Raw genomic sequence first — 14,004 nt, 5'->3', positions numbered from 1 at the left:
TGTCTCTCTCTCTCTCTCTCCTAGAAATAAATAAAAATATTAAAAAAAAAAAACAAAATAGTGATGGATAGGGGTGCCTGGGGGGCTCAGTCGGTTAAGCATCTAACTTCGGCTCAGGTCATGATCTCACAGTTCGTGGGTTCGAGCCCCGCGTCGGGCTCTGTGCTGACTGCCAGCTCAGAGCCTGGAGCCCGTTTCAGTCTGTGACTCCCTCTCTCTCTGACCCTCCCCTGCTGACGCTGTCTCTCTCTCTCAGAAATAAATAAAACATTAAAAAATAGTGATGGATACCAGGGTGTTCATTATCTTTTTTTTTTTTTAATATTCATTTATTTTGAGAGAGAATGAGAGAGGCAGAGGGAGAAGACAGAATCACAAGCAGGGTTCACACTGTCAGCACAGAGCCCACTGTGGGGCTTGATCTCATGAACCATGAGATGGTGACCTGAGCTGAAATCAAGAGTCAGATTCTCAACAGACTGAGCCACCCAGGTGACCCATCATTATATTTTTTTTACGTTCTGAAATTTTCATAATATAAATCTAAAAATCATCAGAGAGATATTTCACTCATAAAACATTAGTAGGATGTACGGATTATTATTTACATATAAGATCACAAAATAAGAGATCTTTAAGAAATTTAAAATTGTAATAACAGAAACCAAAATCAGGTAAAAGGGTTTAAAGATAAAGCTGAGGAACTTTTCCAGCAAGCAGACCTCTCAAAAGAGATAAGGAAAATGACCAACTTCCAAGGTTCAACACCAGATTACTCAGAGCTCCAGGAAGAAAACACAGAGGAAGAGAGAAACAAATATGGAGAAAGCCCTCAAAATAGTGAAGGACCTAAGGACTGACCCATTGAAACGGGCAATTTCTCAAAAAGACTGGAACTAAACATATCATCATAAAATCTTTGAATACGAAAAATAAACTAACCTGAAGTTCCAAGAGATGATATATAGGTTACACACAAACATCAATAACAGGAATGACTTCTCAATGGTAACACCGTTTCTTTCTTTCTTTCTAAGTTTATTCATCCAACCTGAGAGTGAGAGGAGAATGCCTGTGCAAGTGGGGAAGGGCCAGAGAGAGAGAGGAGAAGGAGAATCCCAAGCAAGCTCCCCATGGGCAGCTCAGAACCCGATGCAGGGCCCGACGCCACGAACCGTGAGATCATGATCTGAGCCAAAACCAAGAGTTGGACGTCCAACCGACTGGGCCACCCAGGGGCCCCTTCATCATTCCATTTCTATCTAGCTTGGCCTGCTTTCAAAATGCTGAGGGAAGGCAGGTTCTTACATCACCCACCTAAGAGACATGCTGTGAGAAGCAAGAGCCTCTCCCCTTCCTTTCCACCACCTGCTCTGCAGCCACGTGTGAATGCATCTCCATCCATGTTGGCCAGGCCGGTATCCAGACTGGCAATGCCTGCTGGGAGTTGTATTGCCTGGAACAGGGCATCCAGCCCATTGGTCAGACCAACGGGGGAGGAGATGAGTCCCTGAACACCTTCTTCACTGAGATGGGTGCTGAGAAGCATGTGCCCAGGGCACTGTTTATAGACCTGGAAGCACGGGCACCTACAACCAGCCCGTCCACCCTGCGCAGCCCATCACAGGCAAGGGAAGTGCTCCCAATAACTATGGCCAAGGGCACATGCCATTAGCAAGGAGACCACTGACCTTGTCTTGGACCGAATTCAGAAACTGGCCAACTTGTGCACAGGTCTTCAGGGCCTCTTGGTTTTCCATAGCTTTGTAGGGGAACTGGTTCCAACTGGTTCCAGGTTCACCTCACTGCTGATGCAACTGTGTCAATTCTGACAAGGAGTCCAAGCTGGAGTTCTCCATTTACCCAGCCCCCAGGTCTCCACAGCTGTGGTCGAGCCCTGCAACTCCATCCTCACTACCCACACCACCTTGGAGCACTCTGACCGTGTCTTCATGGTAGACAATGGGGTCATCTAGGACATCTGTTGTAGCAATCTCGATATTGAACATCCAACCTACACTAACCTAAATAGGTTGACAGGTCAAATTGTGTCCTCCATCACTGCTTCCTTCAGGTTTGACGCAGCCCTGAATGCTGATCTGACAGATTCCAGACCAACCTGGGTGCTTTATCCCTCCATCCGCTTCCCTCTGGCCACATATGCTCCTGTCATCTCTGAGAAGACCTACCATGAGCTTTGAGCCAGCCAACCAGATAGTGAAATGTGACCCTTGCCATGTAAATACACGGCTTGCTGCCTGTTGTACTGTGGTAATGTGGTTCCCAAAGAGGTCAACGCTGCCATTGCCACCAGCAAGACCAAGCATGATGTTATGCCCAGATCGCGAGACCCCAAAGACCACCGAGGAGCCGATTCCGATGCAAACACACAGGGTCTTTATTCAAGCTCGAGCAGGGACCCCAACGCACCCGGCGCAGCGGTGATGGTATGGAGCCCCGAACTCAGGGTCGCGGGGCTTTCTATTGCGGTTACAGCGGGATTCGGGGCTTTCCAGCTTGGCGGTCTCCTGACAAGACTGATTTTTAGCACAGGCTGTCTTGTCAGTACCCGAATGGCTCGGCCCACCTGGCCTGACCGCAAACTGCCAACAGGAACGTCTTGGGACGTAGGCGCCTCTTTGCATTAAACTGATTGGCTGTTGCTAGGGGAGTAACTAAGGGCGGGCTGCCTAAGTACTTCCTGCGGTTTTTGTTTTGTAGAACTCAGTTCGGGCCTAGTTCACCCTCAAGATGGAGGCTTTTTCTAAAATGGAGTCAGTTAGGTGTAGGTCTCACCTTTTCTTGAGACTTCTGTGGACCCAATCATGGGTCTTCTAAGAGCTCGAGGTGACCAGGCCTATCCATGTTCTGGGGATGTTGGTATTGTGATTGGAGGACCATTAATTGGATGACCCCCAAGCGTTCTTTCATAAATACAACCAGTCTATTAAAAATGCAAGGTCCAACGGTTAGTAACAGCAATAAAATCAGTAGGGGCCTAATAAAGTAGAAATCAGGGTAGTTAGCCAAGGGGAGCTGTTAAACCATTTCTCGAACCAACTCTGGCTCAGCTCATACTCTCGTTTTCTTCTGGCCAGGCCTGGAAGAATTAAGAACATTAAAAGTGTGGACCGTCAGGTCCCATAAGGGCTCTGGCTCTGGCTCCTCGAGGATGGTGGTTCCCTCGGACTTAGGTGACAGGGTACTGTTAATAGTAATGGGAGTAGTGTGGGGTCGCCTGGGGGTTCGATCGGATTGGAATTAGGGCCTTATTAAGGCCTATGGTCTCTCATTTATTTATTTGTTTGTTTGTTTATTTCTGAGAGAGAGAGACAGCGTGAGCAGGGGAGGGTCAGAGAGAGAGAGAGGGAGACACAGAATCTGAAACAGGCTCCAGGCTCTGAGCTGTCAGCACAGAGCCCGACGCGGGGCTCGAACCCACAAACCGTGAGATCATGACCTGAGCCGAAGTCGGACGCTTAACCGACTGAGCCAACCAGGTGCCCCGGGCCTATGGTCTCTCTTGATTCTGATTGAAAGGGGGCAAGGACCCGTTTGACCATAAACAGTACTCCTGTATCATACCCTGATTTATATAGTCTTAATCCCCAGGTTAGACCTTTGTCCCAGTCCTTAGTTCTTTTACCCTTGTCGGTGAATTTTAATTGTAGGGGATTACATATAGAGCCAGGCTTACAGGGGGCGGTTAATCTTTTGCGCCGGAGGGAAATGAGAGATTGAGAGTCCTGGATCCAACTGCAAGATCCCGTGGTCTCACAGCCCCATTCCCGGCAATAATAATCTGACCAGCCCCCACACTGAGCCGTCTTGTCACTAGAAATTGGGGCCGGACATACATAAAAACAGGTTCCCTGTAACTCTTGCAGGGCAGTAAAGGCGTAGGGATTTTGGGTCTGAGTACACCCAGGGACTTCTGGCCATCCTGTCCCTTTTTTATGTGGTGGGTTTTGTTCAAATAAGCTGCAAAGGTCAAATTCAAATGTAGGCCACCATGTATCGGGTGGATGGGACTCAACCTTGGTAACTATGGAATGATTTGAACTAGGCGCAATGACCTGCCATGTTACTTGGAGGGGTTGGTGAGGATTTCGGTTTTGGTTGGCCCGACACAGTAGAGTACATACGGTCAGTAGTCCCAATATTATAGGCCAGCTCATGTTTTCCGCTGTAGTTTGAGCTCTAGTGGATTCTCTGGGACCTTGACGGCCTTCCAGTCTGGATTCGGAGCCAGGTAGTCGTCCTTGTGGGCAAACGGGTCAGCTGGTTTGGCGTGGGTGTAGTGGACCCAGGCAGCAATGCCGTCTACCTTCAGGGCCGTTGGGGTGGTTAGTAGCACAACATAAGGTCCCTTCCAGCGTGATTCCAAGTTGCCCTGGCGGTGTCTCTTCACGTAGACCCAGGCTCTGGGGGTGAACCTGTTTCATCGAGGGCACACAGTTTAGGCCAAACACGTTTATGAGCCCATTGGAGGCCTCGGAGGAGGAGATGGGCTTCTTCGAACTCCTCAATGGCCTCATGCTGTAGGCGGGGTATGATGGGGGGTGCTTTACCAAACATGAGCTCAAATAGAGTCAATCCCATTTGATATGGGGAATTACACACCCTATATAGGGCAAAGGGGAGGAGGACCACCCGGTCACCGCCAGTCTCAAGGGCCAATTTGGAAAGGGTCTCTTTTAAGGTTCTATTCATCCTTTCTACCTGTCCTAAACACTGGGGTCTATAAGCACAGTGTAATTTCCAATCAATCCCCAGGATCGTGGCTAGGCTCTGACCTACCTTGGACACAAGCTGGTCGATTATCTGACCCTATCATCTGAGGAAATGCATACCTTGGTAAGATGTCTTCTAGCAGCTTCTTTGTGCTATTGCATCACCTGTGCAATTCTGTGTTTGGTGGAATATGCCTCAGTCCATCCTGAAAAAGTGTCTACAAAGACCAGTAAGTACCTGTAGCCATACCTGCCCGGTTTTACCTCAGTGAAGTCAGTTTCCTAGTAAGCCCCTGGGTTTCTTAGATGTGTTCCAGGTTATGGGGGTTCCGGGTAGCGTTCGTCAGTTGACACGCCTTGCATTTGCTGACGATTTGTTCAATTTTGGAGTTGGCATCTTTAATTTTAATGTGTGACTGTCTAACCAGGCCTTGTAGTCTTCTCTGTCCCATGTGGGATGCTCGGTGTATTTTTGATAGAACCCTTATTCCCATTTCTTCGGGCAGGATGATTTTGTTATCTGCGGACCTCCACCAGCCCTTAAGACATCGAGTCATAGGTAGTCCTTTAAGCCACTGTAGGTCCTTGAGTGAATAACGAGGAGTCTCTGGTAGGTTGGGGTCCCCTGGATCTATGAGTCTGACTGCCAGGACCGGGGTGCCCTTGCGGACCGCTTCTTGAGCGGCCCGGTCGGCCATATTGTTGCCTCTGGCCGTCTCAGTTATGTCCTTTTGATGGCCTGGACAATGGATGATAGCTAGTTTTTTTTTTGGGGGGGGGAGCCATAAAGCTTTGAGGAGAGCTAGGATCTCCTCTTTATTTTATTTGTAATAGTCTTTCCCTTGGGCATGAGGAGCCCCCTTTCTTTCTAAATTGCCCCATGGACCTGAGCAGGGTCGAAGGCGTATCAACTGTCTGTGTAGACATTTACTTTTCTCCCCTGCCCCAGAGTTAAAGCTCTAGTACGCGCAATTAGCTCAGCCTTCTGTGCTGAGGTCCCGGCCGGCAGGGGCTCCGCCCAGATGGCTTTTTCGGTGGATACCACTGCGGTCCCGGCATGCCTCAGTCCTTGTTGTATGAAGCTACTGCCAGCTGTGTACCAGGTGACTTCCGCATCTGGCAATGGGACGTCCTGCAGGTCCGGACAGGTGGCATGAATATGGGCCAGGATCTCTGCACAGTCATGGAGGGGAGCCTCTAAGTCCGGGTCAGGCAGCAATGTAGCTGGGTTCAGGGCGGCCGGGGCCTGGAAAAGAATTCTGGGAGGGCTGAGTCGCAGAGTCTGAGAATGGGTCATGCAGGCAGTACTGAGCCATTGATCTGGTGGTTGCTTCAGAACTCCCTCTATTGCATGAGGGGTAGTGACCGCCAGCTCTTGCCCCATAGATAATTTATCTGCATCCTTAACCAGCAGGGCCACAGCCGCAATCATGCGGAGACATGGCAGCCAACCAGGTGCCACCAGGTCCAGTTTCTTGAAGAGGCAGGCCCCAGGCTGGAGCCAGGGGCCCAACACTTTTGTTCCCCCAGGGGAGAGATGGACTTGGGCCCCCAGTTTTGTCTATAAATTACGGCCCAGAAGGGGGCAGGGGCATTCTGGGCTGACCATAAACGAGTGGGATACCCGGCCCACACCCAGATCCACAGTTCTTCGGGTAGTCCATAGACATTGCTTGACTCCGGTCGCTGCTTGGACCCATGACCTTTTGGCTGACAGTGGGCCCCTGGGCCGTAGGAGCACAGAATGCTGGGGCCCCCGTATTGACCAGGAAGTCTGTAGATTTCCCTTCCATTTGTAAGGTTACGCTGGGCTCAGGGAGGGGCACCGAAACCCATCCCCTCTAGTCACTGTCTTCCCCCATAACCAGGATGGGGGCCGCAGATCTCAGTTTCTTGCTGGGACAATCCCTGACCCAATGCCCCTCTTCTCTGCAACAGGCATATTGATTGCGGCCCACGCGGGGTCTTTTCCCATCCCATTTGGTTTCTTCCTTACTGTGTTCTTGAGGCCAGTTGCTTGAGACGGTGTCTTCAGTTGTCTGGATCTGCTGTGGCAGCCAGCAGTATCTTTGCCAGGTCCCGGTTCTGCCTCTTTTCAGCTCTATTTTGTTTATTTTCTGCACTTTCCCTTTTATTATATACCTTCTCTGCCACTACCACTTAATCTTGGAGACTCTTTTCTCCAAGTCTTTCTAATTTTTGAAGCTTGCGGCGGGTATCGGGAGCCTCTTGGTTAATGAAAGCCATGGCCACTGCCGATTTACTGGATTCGGCCTCCGGATCCATGGGAGGGTACTGGCGAAAGGCTTTCATTATCCTTTCGAGGAAGGCTGCGGGGCTTTCCTCGGAACCCTGACTAACATTATAAACCTTGGCCATATTACTGGGCTCGCGAGCTGCAGCCCTGAGACCTGCCAATAGAGCCTGGCGGGACCCTAGGAGGCGCTCCTTACCTTCTGCTGTGTTGTAGTCCCAATCTGGGCTGGTGAGGGGGAAGTGCGTGTCAATACGTGCCTGGTCCGTTGCGGGGACCCCAGTGGGGCCAGGACCCAATTTCCTGGCCTCACTCTGGATGCGTTCTTGTTCCTCAGTGGTGAAGAGAACCTGCAACAATTGCTGACAATCGTCCCAGGTGGGCTGATGAGTAAAAAGGACAGTTTCTAACAAATTAATGAGGGATCTAGGATTCTCAGAAAAGGGAGTATTCTGGGATCTCCAATAATACAGATCACAAGTGGCAAATGGCCAATAGTGGTGTGGCTGATTGCCCTGGGCATCGGGGGGGGGGGGCCGTGGCCCTCATGGGGAGGACAGTGGAGTCGGGTCCTTCCGGGGTTGCGCCGCGGGGGCTCCTTGTCCCCTGGGCGAGGCCTCCATCCGGTCCTGTGGCCCGGGCCAAGGGGCCAGCTGGTGGCTCCGCTGGTAGCTGTGGCGGGGCTGCTGCTGCTGCCTCATTGTCAGGGGGCTGTAAAGGGGGCTGATATGGGGGTGGAAAAATCAACTCTTCCTCCGTTTCTCCCTGCAAAATGGGATAAAGAGGAGCCGAGGGTTTAGACTCAGGTTGTCGGGAGTCAGCCTTTCGAGGCGGCGCCCGTTTCTCAGAAGTAACTAAAACAAGGGCTGATGCAGTGGAGGGCGGCACATGGGGAAGTAAAAAAAAAAAATGTTTAAGCCATGGAGGGGGATCAGCCACCAAGTCGGCCCAGAGAACGATATACAGAACCTGGTCCGGGTGGCCCGTGCGGGGCTGAGAGACCTGCTGTTCTACTTGGTGCAAAGAGTCTAAAATTTTCTCTTTTTAACTTCCACGGAGAGATTGTGCGCTCGAGCTCTGATATCCTTGAAGTGAGTGAGCAACCGGTCTAGGGGTTTAGAGGGTGTCTGTCCCATTTCGTCAGTCTAGTCGCCCAGTAATAAAGTCCAACAGACACAACCGACAGTCACAGGCACACACAGAAAGACAGATAACAAAGTCCGCCGCGGAAAGAAAACTGAAACTGGGACAACAGCCTTCGGCCGATTCGCGGGAGCGACCCGCCTTGTCCTGCTGGATCAATACAGACTAGGGGCACTCCGTCCCCTCCGAAGGAGCCCGGAACGTCTTCCAGGTCTCTCGCGACCGTGGCCCCCAGCGCGTCTGCCTTGACCACCTCTGGTCGCCTAATACAGATTTGTCTCGAGACCAGAGTTACACAGACGAACACAACAGAAAGAGATTCTTAACAGCTGGTCGACCCTCCGGTTCGGCGGTCCTGGGGGTCTTGGGATCCTGGACAAGCCCCCAAATGTTATGCCCAGATCGCGAGACCCCAAAGACCACCGAGGAGCCGATTCCGATGCAAACACACAGGGTCTTTATTCAAGCTCGAGCAGGGACTCCAACGCACCCGGCGCAGCGGTGATGGTATGGAGCCCCGAACTCAGGGTCGCGGGGCTTTCTATTGCGGTTACAGTGGTATTCGGGGCTTTCCAGCTTGGCGGTCTCCTGACAAGACTGATTTTTAGCACAGGCTGTCTTGTCAGTACCCGAATGGCTCGGCCCACCTGGCCTGACCGCAAACTGCCAACAGGAACGTCTTGGGACGTAGGCGCCTCTTTGCATTAAACTGATTGGCTGTTGCTAGGGGAGTAACTAAGGGCGGGCTGCCTAAGTACTTCCTGCGGTTTTTGTTTTGTAGAACTCAGTTCGGGCCTAGTTCACCCTCAAGATGGAGGCTTTTTCTAAAATGGAGTCAGTTAGGTTTAGGTCTCACAATAGCACCCCGTTTGTGGACTGGTGCCCTACTGGCTTCCAAGTTGGCATTAATTACCAGTTCTCCCACTGTGCTACCTGGTGGAAGACGTGGCCAAAGTACAGCGAGCCGTGTGCATGCTGAGCAGCCCCACAGCCATCGCTGAGGCCCGGGCTCGGCTGGAACACAAGTTTGCCCTCATGTGTGTCAAACGTGCCTTTGTCCACTGGTATGTGGGTGAGGACATGGAGGAAGGAGAGTTTTCTGAGGCCCATGCAGATATGGCTGTCCTTGAGAGGGATTATGAAGAGGTTGGTGTGGATTCTGTTGAAGGAAAGGGTGAAGAGGAAGAATACCAAAGTTAAAAATGCCGCAAAGGTGCCGCTTTTGCAGGGAAGCTTATTCTGTTCTAGACACTGCAAAGTTGTTCTCTGATCAGTTAATTTCATATACAGTTACTGACCTATGCTTTAAAACACAATGAGACCCAAGCTGTCCATTTCTCTGATGGGTTTGAAAAAAGTATTCCCTGTTTTAAATGAAAAGAAAAATTCTGAGGGTAAATAATTTCCTTTCCAGGACTTCTATAGAAGGCCAAAATACCAAAAACATACGAGGACGAGACAAAGTGTTTTGTAGTTATAAACAAGTTCGCTCAAATGGACTCTTTTTCAGGAAGGTAGTAAGATTATCATCTACTAAAAAGGCGAAAAAGAAGCTTCCAGGAAACAAATCCCAAACGGAGATGAGGTGAGGGAATAGATGAGGGTCAAGGGAAGTCTCACAATGCCGCTGTGCTTACATTTGCCTAGAGAGTAACTGATCTGTCAGACTGCAAGGATGGAAGGCTCCTCAGGATACGTGTCAGGAAAAAAGAAAAATGCTAAGGCTGTAGGACAGGTTTGACCTTGAGGAAAACAGAATTGAAGAGGCATTTTACAGAGGCCTAATGAAAACAAAGAAAATGAGTAAAAAAACGCGATTACTAAAAACAGGAAGAGCAGGATTTACACAAGAAAGAAACTTATTATGGCTCAGCTGCCAAGACTTTTTATGTAGTCAGTACAGCGAAAGCTCTGCACGGGGACAGAACCCATCTCTGTGAGAGAACCACATTAGAACACTTGCAATATAATTACATTGTGATTTAGGAATGAAAGAAGGAAGGCAAGATGTAATCAAGATTCTCATTTAATGCAATAAGAAACTGAAAAATGTCTCAAACTGATGAACTTAAAAAATACTGAAGACAATGTAAAGCGCAATCAGCTTACAAATTTGCAAGTGGCGGGGCGCCTGGGGGGCTCAGTCGGTTAGGCGGCCGACTTCGGCTCAGGTCATGGTCTCAAGGATCATGAGTTCTAGCGCGGTGTCGGGCTCTATGCTGACAGCTCAGAGCCTGGAGCTGCCTCGGAATTTTTCTCCCTCTCTCTCTGCCCCTCCCTCGCTCGCACTCTGTCTCTCTCTCAAAAATAAACATTAAAAAAAAAAATTGAAAGTTGTTGCCACTGAGAAGAAACAGGGACCTCCTGTTCTTATTATGAGTCTAATATAAAACTAACTTTTATATTGAGATATAGATATTTTATATTAGATATATTAGATATTTATTTATTTATTCATTGTTTTTTTATTTTGAGAGAGAGAGAGAGAGAGCACATGCACGCACCATCAGGGAAAAGGGGAGAGAGAGAGAATCTTAAGCAGGCTCCACACTCAACAGAGAGCCCTATGCAGGGCTCTATCCCATGACTCTAGGATCATGACCTGACCGGAAATCAAGAGTTGGATGTTCAACCGACTGAGCTACTCAGGCACCTTAACATACTAGATTTTTTTTTTTAAATGTATATATACATTTCTTAGAAAGCAAATAAATTTCAGAGAAAATACATGAATTAGTCAATCAAGTCAAGAAGTAGAAAAACAGCAACAAAGTAAATTTAAAAATACAGGGCAAGTTACTGTACAGAAAACCAAAATACAAAGACATAAAACCAAAACACAAAATCCACTTCTTTGAAAAGATTAACATAGATGTATATAATGCAGGACTCATCCAGAAAAAAAGAATGACCCAGAAAAATACTAAGCTCAAAAAGGAAGAAATGGCTACTATTATAGCAATGATTTTAAAATATCATTAAAAAGCAGTGGATTTTAAAATCTCCAAAGAAATCATTATGAAAGATTAGTATGAAATGTTTTATGCCAACAAACTTGAAAATTCAGATGAGATGAACAATTTTCTAGAAAACCTTAAGTGTCCAAATTGACTCAGTAAGAACTAGAAAAGTTAAATACATCAACTACCATTAAAAAATAAAAAAAATGGAGGTGCCTGGGTGGCTCAGTCAGTTAAGCGCTGGGCTCTTGACTTTGGCTCAGGTCATGATCTCATGGTTCCTGAGACTGAGCCCCTTGTCAGGCTATGTGCTGACAGGATGGAGCCTGCTTGGGATTGGGATTCTCTCTCTCTCTCTCTCTCGCTCTATCTGCCCCTCCTCCATACATGATTTCTCTCTCAAAAAAAAAAAAAAAAAAAAAGAACAAAAAGGAAAGAAATAGGCTTTAAAAATTAAAAAAAAAAAAATTGAATCAGAAGTCAAATACCTACCCCTAAGGATTCTGAGCTCAAAACTTAACAGTGGAAAAACTATTTTACAAAATAGAAAGAAAAAAAATCTATATTCCCCAAATTATTAATGAGACTTGTGAAATCTTTTTGGCACAGTACAGAAAACAGTAGCACAAGGATAGTGGAGAGGCCACTTTTAGGCAAACCGGCTTGAGAGATGGAACATAGAAAGGGCCCACAGGGACCACCTGGCTGAATGCAGAGACATTTCAGGCGGCCCACCTCAAAATAGCCATAGGCCCTAAGTGACTAATGGGCTACTTACAACCAGGCACAGTTACCAAAAAAGGGAAACTTCCATACAGTGCCATACCTACCGCCTTATCTTCCCCCTTTAAAACACCCCCCCCCCCCCCCCCCCCGCCGCCCACGGCCTTGTGCTGACAGCCTCTCTGCTATCCTGCCCGTGGCTCCCTTAAGGTGTGCTCAAGAAGTCCATCTCCCTTTTTCTGTTTCAGGTGAATTCTTTTCACCCACTGCCACCAGCTTCTGCTACATGGTGGCCCCACATCTGGGGACCCCCATCCGGTAGGGAGAGACCCCACACTTAAACATCACGGATAGAATAAGGAAAGAAGATTAAAATGCAAGTAAAATATTATCAAATTCAATTGTTGTTTACTAATGTAATAAAAGAACATCACATTTAAACATCGTTTGCACAACATTTGTAAGATTTATTGACAAGCTGAAACACTGCTGTTGTTACTATAACAGCTACGAACACTCTTGTATCCACTGCATTTTAAAGCAGATCTGGTGATGCTATTTTTTTTAATTAAAAACTTTTTTTTTAATTTATTTCTGAGAGACAGAGAGAGACAGTGTGAGCAGGGGAGGGTCAGACAGAAAGGGAGATACGGAATCTGAAACAGGCTCTAGGTTCTAAGCTAGCTGTCAGCACAGAGCCTGACGCCGGGCTCGAACCCATGAACCGTGAGATCATGACCTGAGCCCAAGTCGACACTTAACCAACTGAGCCACCCAGGCACCTGTCTGTTATCAGGTTTCATTACTATTTTTTTAGTTTTTTCTCTTACCCATTTTAAAATTTATTTTTTAAAAAATTTATTATTTTTAAAAAATATAATTTATTGTCAAGTTGCCTAACACACAGTGTGTAAAGTATGCTCTTGGTTTTTGGGGTAGATTCCCGTGGTTCATCGCTTACATACCACACCCAGTGTTCATCCCAGCAAGTGCCCTCCTCAATGCCCATCCCCATTTCCCCTTTCTCCCACCTGTTATCAGTTTTTTTTTTTTAAGTTATTTGACTCATGGCCCAAATAAAGGTTCATACAATTTCAAATCCTTATTTTAAAAAGGTTATTTATTTTGAGAGAGCACGCGCACAAATGGGGAAGGTATAGATGGAGGACGAGAAAATCCCAAGGCTAAGATCATGACCTTGTCATGCCCCAATCGCGAGTCCCCTGAGACCTCCAAGGAGCCGACACCGATGCAAGTACATAAGGGTCTTTATTACAAGCTCGAGCAAGGGCTCACCCGTCAACCAGCACAGTGGCAGCAGGGTGAAGCCCCGAACAATAGTGAGCAGGGTTTTTATGGAGTAAGGGACAGGGGTGTTACAGTGCACACGTTGTCCGTATAGCATCATCACACAGGCACCAATCATAATTGTACAGCCCCCATGGCAACAGTTTTGACCATTCAGTATCTGTGAGGCGTCCGTTACTTTTGCGGGACCCAATCATGACCTTTGAGAATCCTTAGAAAATGACCAATTATGAGGTGGGCTCAAAGGGCCCACGCCGGGTGCAGGCAAGTGATTGGCTAGTTTGTACAAAGTAACTATCGATAGTCCTCAGTCCCTGGCTCAGACCACAGGAATGTTTTTACCTCCCTTTGACTGGCTGGTCTGAGGGCGGTGGAGGGTGGCTTCAGCCTGAGCGATCGGAGGCTCTTCCTGGACCTGGGGCGGGTGCAGCCGAGGCTGCTCTCCATGGAGGCCTTAGTCTCAAAGGGACGTTACCGAGGCTCCTCAACCTGAGCAGGAATCAAGGGTCCCGCGCCCGAGCCACTGGGGCCACCGCAGCGCCCTCAAGTCCCTTTGAATTTAAGGTCTGCCTGGGAGAACGGATCCGTCGTTATCGGGCGGATGAAGGGATGAGGACACGCCCAGGAAAAGCTCGCGGACGTGGTGACCCGCCCATCACTGACCTGCAGCCTCACCCCCACCGCCGCCCCGGCCCCGGCTCGGCCCCGCGCCCGCCGGGCCTCGTCTCCCGCCTTCCGGCCGGGCAAGGCCGGGCTGCTCACCCACCCTGACGGGAGCGAGCGCCCGAGCCGCCCCGCCCCACGTCGCCTCCCACAGGCCGCCGTCCTCTGCCGCGCGCCCACGCGCTCACCTGCCTCTCAGCCTGGGAGCCGGCCGGAGCCT

The 14,004-nt window shown here is 48.8% G+C and overlaps 1 pseudogene; it reads left to right on the top strand.

Moving 5' to 3' along the window:
- The window catches only part of LOC120224516, a 28,890-nt pseudogene extending 14,998 nt beyond the window's left edge, over positions 1 to 13,892 (top strand).
- The last annotated feature ends 112 nt before the right edge of the window (positions 13,893 to 14,004 follow it).

The sequence above is a fragment of the Hyaena hyaena genome, unplaced genomic scaffold, assembly GCF_003009895.1.
Source record: "Hyaena hyaena isolate Hyena2069 unplaced genomic scaffold, ASM300989v1 scaffold_1186, whole genome shotgun sequence".
NCBI lineage: Eukaryota > Metazoa > Chordata > Mammalia > Carnivora > Hyaenidae > Hyaena > Hyaena hyaena.
This window is presented reverse-complemented; position numbering and strand designations above follow the sequence as displayed.